The 8,464-nt window shown below is 44.6% G+C and overlaps 1 protein-coding gene across 2 annotated transcripts in view; it reads right to left on the reverse strand.

The window, feature by feature from the left end:
* PTPRA (protein tyrosine phosphatase receptor type A) overlaps positions 1 to 8,421 on the reverse strand; it is a 148,370-nt gene extending 139,949 nt beyond the window's left edge. For both annotated transcript variants that reach the window (XM_082236403.1, XM_082236402.1), the window contains exon 1: positions 8,074 to 8,421. The gene's annotated coding sequence lies outside the window, so the exon portion shown is untranslated. The remainder of the gene's footprint in view (positions 1 to 8,073) is intronic.
* Positions 8,422 to 8,464: the final 43 nt, after the last annotated feature.

The following is an 8,464-nucleotide window of genomic DNA, read 5'->3' on the forward strand; positions in this document are numbered from 1 at the left end:
TTCCTGGTTATGGGTAGGAGAGATTATGGTAAGTAATGGCAGGGAGAAAGAGATATAGTTGGAGATGGGTGGGGCGCAGATGGCTGCTGACCATACCTCTCCCTAATCCTCCATCCACATTGCAGTTATTTGGTGGACAAGCTATTGAGTCATTTCCCTGACTCTGTTTTTAAAGTGTTCTGCTATCCTTTTTGCTTTTCTGGGATTTGATTGTTTCTTCTGGTGTTATATTGTTATTACCTGCCCTCCACCCTAAGGTGCCATGGTGGGGGACAACAACTAAAACACAAAATTGAAAACAGTTTAAAACAACTTGCAATCACAGAAATATGGTGGATGCTAAAATATGCATCTCAAGCATATATTTTTAAAAAGTTTTGTTTCTTGTATATAGGGTGCCTTTGTCGTTGTTGTTGTTCTAAACCACTTAAGAGACTGGTATTAAGTAGCATCTAAATATATGAAATAGGTAAACGAACCTTAAGTAACTACTACTCACCTGCTGGGAGTAAGAATTACTTTCAGATGGCTACATAAAGAATGTGTATATTCAGGCATGCTAGTGATTTTTGTAGAATAGTAGTTTTTGTAGGCTTCTGTGCTATGATACACAGTGGTATCTTGGTTCTCGAACGGCTTAGTTGCCGGATAAATTGTCTCCCGAAAACCACAAACCCGTAAGTGAGTGTTCCGGTTTGCAAACGTTTTTTGGAAGCCAAACATCTGCCGTGGCTTCCGCTTGAGTGCAGGAAGCTCTTGCAGCCAATCGGAAGCTGCGCCTTGGTTTTCGAACGGTTTCGGGAGTCGAACGGACTTCCAGAACGGATTACGTTCGAGAACCAAGGTGCCACTGTACTAATCATATGGCTGTTGCCTATATGATGCAGCAGAGCTAGGAAACTCCAAAATATCTGGTCTATTAGAAGTTAAATGGTGGCTTTTGAGAACCTTTACACAGCCCTAAGCATAATGCTTCTGAATTCCATTACTTACACTTACACACACACACACAAACTGCCCTGCTCATGGGTGAGGCAAAACTACATAGTGCAAGAATAGGGTTGAGAGACAAAGATCAATTCTGCACCTGTTGCTATATGGAAGAATCACAAAGGCAGAGCGCCTAATAGAGTAGACTCATATAGTCCTGGGCAAGATTATAGTGTAATGATTCCCATCACCGTTCCCCTCTGGATTTTCCCTTCATGTAATCTGCTTCATTTCCCCCCCAGAACATAGGGTAGCCGACATGGTCCCTCCAGATGTTGAAGGACTAACTGCTAAAGATTCCACCATCCCTACCCACTGGCCAAGCTAACTGAGGCTGATGGGATTTGAAATCCAACAACATCTGGAGGGACACCAGTTCCCTGCCTGAAAGCCTGGGAAGCCACAGCCAGTCAGTGCAGACTGTCCTGAGCTGGGTGAACCAATGGGTCTGACTCAATAAAAGGCAGTTGCATATGTTCAATAGGGTAGTATGGGCTAGGCAAGGCTTTTCTAAAGATGCCAAACCACCTTTTCCCTAAGGGATCATACTAGGCTGGAGGAATTACACTTAGCAAAAAAAAGAGAGACTTTCCCATTTCTAAGCCACCCTGTCCCTAGGGCTTGGGAGAATGGTGTCAACATGAAAACACAAACATTGCATGCAGAGTCGAGGCACACAGAAAGCTGGAAGACAGGATGAGATTTTGATGCCAGGGCAATAGCGAGGATGTAATTTGGCAAGCCACATTTTAGAAATGTCCATGTCGGGAAACCTTACTATGGTATGTGCCTTAGAAAATCATGGTAGGTGCCTTAGAACACACATAAAGCACAGCAAACCAGCCCATCCAGTTCTTATGCTTTGGGAGATGGAAAAGAACCTAGTGTTCTTTAATCTTGCATCCCCAGATATTAGGCTACAACTCCCATCACCCCTGACCATCAGGTAACCTTTTCTAGGATGATGAGAGTCCAACAATATCTGGAAACTAAAGTTGAAGAGCACTGTTCTCATTAGCTGGTTCAAAGGGGCTTCTAAAGTGCTATCTTGTCCAGCGATTTAAAAGGGGCTTATGAAGGCCCTTGCATGCAAAAAAAAAGGTCACCTGATGTCATTCTAACATCACACTGACATCAGGTAATTGGCAGGTGAGTGCACACTCCTACACCTGTCAAACATGGCCCAGAGAGGTGGAGGAGATAATGATCTAGCCTGTTGGCCAGATCAGGAACTATTGCCCTATACCTTTGAGGACAAACGAACATGTTTACACTACATTGAATGCTATGAAACCTGGCTTGTAAAAGCTACTTTGTTGGTCACCAGTGCTGAGTCCAGAGGTGCCTCCAGATGAACAGATAGGGAAGTCCCTTGTAAACTGGAAGCTGAGTTCTCCTCCCCCCCATCATCAATCCATCAGTGTACCATTAGCCTGCATATGTTAGCCATTAATTTTTTTTTGAGATAGTAATGTTTGATTTATTTATTCGCAAAGCAACTATGAACTAATCAGACTGTGGATAAAATGTGAAAGGCGACATCCGGTTTGCCAGGATGTGAAGAGAGATCAGCAACAACTGTATTTGATACACAAGAGTTTTTCGCTGCTTAAAACTGATATACTACAGAAGCAGTGCAACCGTTTTCTCTCATTCATACAAGCAAGAACTACCCCAAGTTCCACAATCCTGACAGAGTGAGCATTTGTGTCACAATCTCTTGCAATCAGAAAGGCATTTTGCTGAAAACCATTACAGCTGTTCGAGAAGCCCTGTAGATATAAAGCGCTGGTTAAGCCACATCTACTAAGCACACTCAGAACCAAGACGTTTCCGGAAAAGACAGGGCCTTTAATGAAGTCAGAAGACACGACAGCTCGTATGTCACCACCTTGGATCTGCAATATGTCTCCAGGGGCCTAGATCTTTTCCAGAACATCAGCTTCGGAGAGAATAAGCCAGATTTCATCCTGCTATGAAACACAGCCTGCCCGAACAGCTACTTTGGGGGTGAGGAGGGGCCGCATTTTCTTAATCTATGCCTTAGCCCATACTATAAATACTCCCTTTAAGGAATTAATTTAATATGAGGCCAGGAAAACAAATATCGTTATATCCACTGAGTGAAAACAACCCTCTGTGAAAAAGGTAATTCTAATTGCATATTGCATTATTAGTACATTTCTGCCTGTTTCTCAGATACAAGCACATTCCCTTCCCTTTTCTCCCACATTCCTGTAGATGCAAACTTGTTGTGATCCATCTGAGAACAAACTGAGGGCATGTTGTTAAATACAAGCATTTTACAAAGCACAACTGAATCTCCCCACTTTCCATTATGAAAACAGGTATGGCCTCCCAATTTTAGGCTGAGTGGCTAAACTGGAATAATTTCCCCTCCTTTACATTTCACCATATAACCAGTAATCCAGTTAAAACAACATTTGCAGCCCACCTGTCCATACACACTTAGATTATGTGTGGCAGGTCAGCAGGCCTAGAAGCAAAATAAGCCAGCTCTCCAAAGTACAGCAGCTTAACTATTTGCTGCTGGCTAGCAGGCAAGTAACTCAGGCAAGACTGAGATAATTAATGCTGGATTTTGAAGTCGTTTATTTAATTTACTTCTATGCTTCCTTTCCACAGTGAGGTGTGCCCAGGGTTGTGCATTATACTAACTATATTAGCCCATGCATCTGACTACATACCACGAAATTTGTTCTGTCTGAACTTTGAACAATTATAGCTACAACTTGCCATATGACCATCACATATGACCATCACCTATGCTGTAAGGTGTAACACACAGCCCAGTGGTAGAACATCTGACTTGCATGCAGAAGATCTCAGGTTCAATTCCCCAGGATCTCTAGCTAGAGCTGCACGAGATCCTGGCCTGAAACCCTGGAGAACTGATGCCAATCCTGAGTCAGAAAGACCAGAGGTCCGACGTATCATAAAGCAGCTTCCTATGTTCTTACCTATCACAAATAAACCTCTGTGCACATTTATCCCAGCAATCCGTGACATAATGAGAGCATGCTCCAATCCAAAAGGTGGTTTACTCAGCAATCAGTGCCAACCGCTTCATGTGCTACTTTAGCCTCTAAAATTGTGCCCATTGGTTTACTTGTGGAATTTAGATGCGTACACACACCTTACATCTATTCAAACAATAATTATAAAACAATTATGAATATAATTACATAAAATGGAGATACAAGCTGCTGCACCCTAAGGATGTAGGTGTATTTTAGTTTTAGCTAGCTAGGCAAATAAAGTGAACAGGTAGAAAATGAAAGCAATATTTTAGTGAACCAAGTTCAATCATCAGGTTTTAGAAACAGTAATTCAGGTTTTTTCACTATCATACATCATCATAAGAAACCCTTAATTTTGGAGAAAGTCCAAAAGGCAATGTAATTGAATGGTAATATTAGCACAACATTTTTCTACAAGGAAGTTGAGCTGAAGGCTCATTATGCCTTCTAACAGCAAACTCAGGTGGCCGAGTTCTGGCAAGAGGAAAATTTAAGTTTTGGCTGGGTGAAGCAGGATATGCAAAAGTACAACACCTTCATTGAAAACAACAACAACCCCAAACAAGGCCAATGTGGACTGAGCATGCTCAGTAGCCTCCAAGCCCAAGAATGTTTTGTGTCAGATGGGAGAAACAATCAAAAAGCAAAGCACAAAGGGAAGAGTGGGGAGAAGGCAATGTGATTTGTGATGCTTGAGCCCTTTGCAGTTCATAGCATCATATAGGATAGCATGACTTTCTGAATGCGCTTCTATTGGTGAGTTATATACCAAACATTTGTTGCAGATTCTGCTTCTACTCACTTTGAATAAAGCATGTACAGAAGCAGGGTGTAAGTGTTACAGTTAGCATCAAAGTTAGCTATCCCAAACCCATTTTTATTTCATTCATGTCCTCATAAACAGTAGTTACTTGAAAAGTCCAGAATAACTCAAAGTTTATTTTGACCCTAAAGCTTCACGGCTTTCCATTCTGCAATTTCACAAAATTCAGAAAGCAGAAGGTCTGCATGGATTGAGAAGTTTCTCTGCTTTTACACACTGGAAGTTTATTTCAAATAATGGTGAATAAGAGGCAAGTAAGTCTAGGAGCTTGAGACTGTGTTGTCCCTTGCCACCATGTTGCAGGAACAATATGCTTGAAAGGCTCCTAGTTTGTTGGTTTTTTTGTTTTTAAGTCATCCAAGCATTCAAAGTAGCACTGCTATTTCCCACTAAAATTATTCTCTTTCCATCCTGGAGCTAAAGCCTTTTAACAGAGTAACAAGTTAACAATGTAACTCATAACAATATCTTGAAACACTGTATTTCACAACCCATTCTGAAAAGCCATTGATCTACAGAAAGGCTGAAAAGCTGGTGGCAATATGAGTAGACCAGGGGTCAGCATACTTTTTCAGCAGGGGATGGGTCCACTGTTCCTCAGACTTTGGGGGGGACTATATTTTTTTGGGGGGGATGAACGAATTCCTATGCCCCACAAATAACCCAGAGATGCATTTTAAATAAAAGGACACATTCTACTCATGTAAAAACACGATGATTCCCGGACCATCCGCGGGCTGGATTTAGAAGGCAATTGGGCCGGATCCAGCCCCTGGGCCTTAGTTTGCCTATCCATGGAGTAGACAATACTCAAGTAGCCTGTGTTGGTACAATCCTACATTCCAACAAGGAGACAAGAAAGGGCCTGTAAACCTGAAGGGTACTTCTTCAAGCATGTGGAGGAAGAACAGAATAACTAGTCTAATAATGACCTCAGAAAGCGGAACAAAAGCCACAGCAAGGGGCATTTTCTAAACCAAGTTCCACCACTATCACCCAAATAGAGAAGTGTTATGCCAATATATCAACCACAGTGTATTGGGGGGAAGATGACATTGTAGAAAGGGATGAGGAGAGGGACACAGGCATTAAAGACTCTCCTCCATTAAACTCAGCCCTTAAACAGAGATCAATATGCATTTATTGATTCAAGCAAATGGAGACAGAGTGAGGAAGAATAACTGCTGAAGCAAGTAACATGAAGAGGGTATTCTTCTCCTGAAGTGTTCAGAGCATAACATTGTGCATGAAACCAATTAATAAGCTAAACATAATTTCTCATTTATCACATATGGGAAAAATAAGCTGCATAAATAAAAAGCAAGAGGAGGTTAAACCTGTAGCCCTATGCACACTTTCCTGGGAGTAAGCACCAGGGAGACTTCCTCCCAAGCAAGCAAACTCCCAAACCCTATTCCACAATTAAGATAGAAAGAGGGGGAGGAGCATGGGCATCCATCCACAGGAATCTTTTTTCCAGTGGCTGGGTGAGGGGGGGGGACCCAGAAAGGGGGAGGAGGAGGAGGAGAAAGGGCAGGCCAGCTTTCGACTCTCAAAAAGAGAGGCCTGTATATTGCCTGTATGTTTTACCTCATATCTCAGCTTCCACAAACGCTAGAAACTGTGAGCTGTACCAAATGCTAGCCACGCTCACAACACACTTGAACTGCATGGGTATAACTTAGGTTCACTAAGGTAGTCATGCTCATGCATTTCAATGGGTCTACTCTAAGTAAAAAGTTAGTTGAATACAACCTTAAAAAAAAAACCTGTGGGTTGAACCCAATGCTAGCCGTACTCAGAACAGGCCCATAAACAAGGTCCATAAATAGCAACACCCTAGTGGTCCCGGGCCCTAAGGAAGTTAGATTGGCTTCAACCAGAGCCAGGGCCTTTTCAGCACTGGCCCCAACTTGGTGGAACGCTCTGTCTCATGAGACCAGGGCCCTGCAGGATCTGATTTCTTTCCGCAGGGCCTGTAAGACAGAGTTGTTCCGCCTGGCCTTTGGCTTGGAGCCAATTTGATTCCCTCCCTCTCTTTCTTTTTTCTTTTCCTTATCCTCCTGCGATGAGGCTACATTTTAATATTTTAATGTTTCAATATTTTAATGTTGTATTTTTAATTTTGTTTTTAAGATGTAATCATTTAACTTGCTTTTATTATTGCTTGTAAGCCGCTCTGAGCCCGGCCTTGGCTGGGGAGGGCGGGGTATAAATAAAAAGCATTATTATTATTATTATTATTTGAAATGCATAGGAATGAATAATTTCACTTCACTGTAAGGTTCGCCATGCCCATGCATTTCAGATGGGTCTACTGTATTCTGAGTAAAAAGTTACTAGGATGGAAGTATCATTATTAAAAGAAAGCTGGCAACTCGTTGGGGTGGGGGCAATTTGGGGATTATAGTTCATTGGAGGGGCAATCTAGGGGGTACAGTAATAGCTCACTGGGGTGAGGGCAAACTGGTACAACACATTGGAGGGGCAATTTGGGGATTATATTTTATGGGGTGGGGGCGATTTGGGAATTATAGTTTATTAGGTGGTGTGGTGGGGGTTGGCTAATAACCAATCTAACTTTCCTTCAGACACCCACACGTATATATATATATATACACATACACACACAGTGGTACCTCGGGTTAAGTACTTAATTCGTTCCGGAGGTCCGTTCTTAACCTGAAACTGTTCTTAACCTGAAGCACCACTTTAGCTAATGGGGCCTCCTGCTGCTGCCGCGCCGCCGGAGCACGATTTCTGTTCTCACCCTGAAGCAAAGTTCTTAACCTGAAGCACTATTTCTGGGTTAGCGGAGTCTGTAACCTGAAATGTATGTAACCTGAGGTTTCACTGTGTGTGTGTGTGTGTGTATACACACACACACACACACACACACACAGATATGTATGTATGTATCTACACACACATACATGTTTGCATCATAGCGGCCAAGGGGCCTTTAGCAACCGCCGCCCCCCCACCCCAATATTTGAGGGGGCCAGCCCCTTTCCCCTAGTTGATGGGCACTACCACTCAAATAGTGTGAGTGCCCCCTCGTCATGTGATTATGTGGGGGGGGCTTGCCTGGCCCCGCCCCCAGTATTTTATCCCAAGTCGGCCCCAAGCACGCCCGCGCGCGCCCTGCCTGTGGGCGTGGCCAGCGGGCGTTGGGGGGCGGAGCAGGCGGCGGGATGACTCAGAGGGAGGAAGACTTACGGTTGCCAAGCGACGGAGGCCGTCGGGCGGGGGGGGGGCGGCGCGGAAGGCACGCGGGGCTGGGGGTGTCGCGCTCTCTCCCTCTCCCCCTCAGAGCCCCGAGGCGGGCAGGCTCCTCCAGTCCCGGCTGCTGCTGCTGCTCCTCCCCTTCCTGAGCGGCGGCTCCCGAGCCTGCCCGCCGCCCTCGCCACCGCGGTGCCGCTCCATGCACGGCGGCGAAGGCGACTAGCCCAGCCTGAGGTAAATTCCCGGCGGCGGAGGGACGGCGGCTTCAGCGGACGGCAATCCTCCGGGCCCCTTCTCTCCTTCTCCCGCGCTCTCCTCTTCCCCTCACGGCCGCGCCAGCTCCCTCCTCGCTCGGCTCCCTCGCCTCGCCCGCTGGCTTTGCCCG

Source organism: Podarcis vaucheri, assembly GCF_965113315.1.
Source record: "Podarcis vaucheri genome assembly, chromosome: 9".
NCBI classification, from domain to species: domain Eukaryota; kingdom Metazoa; phylum Chordata; class Lepidosauria; order Squamata; family Lacertidae; genus Podarcis; species Podarcis vaucheri.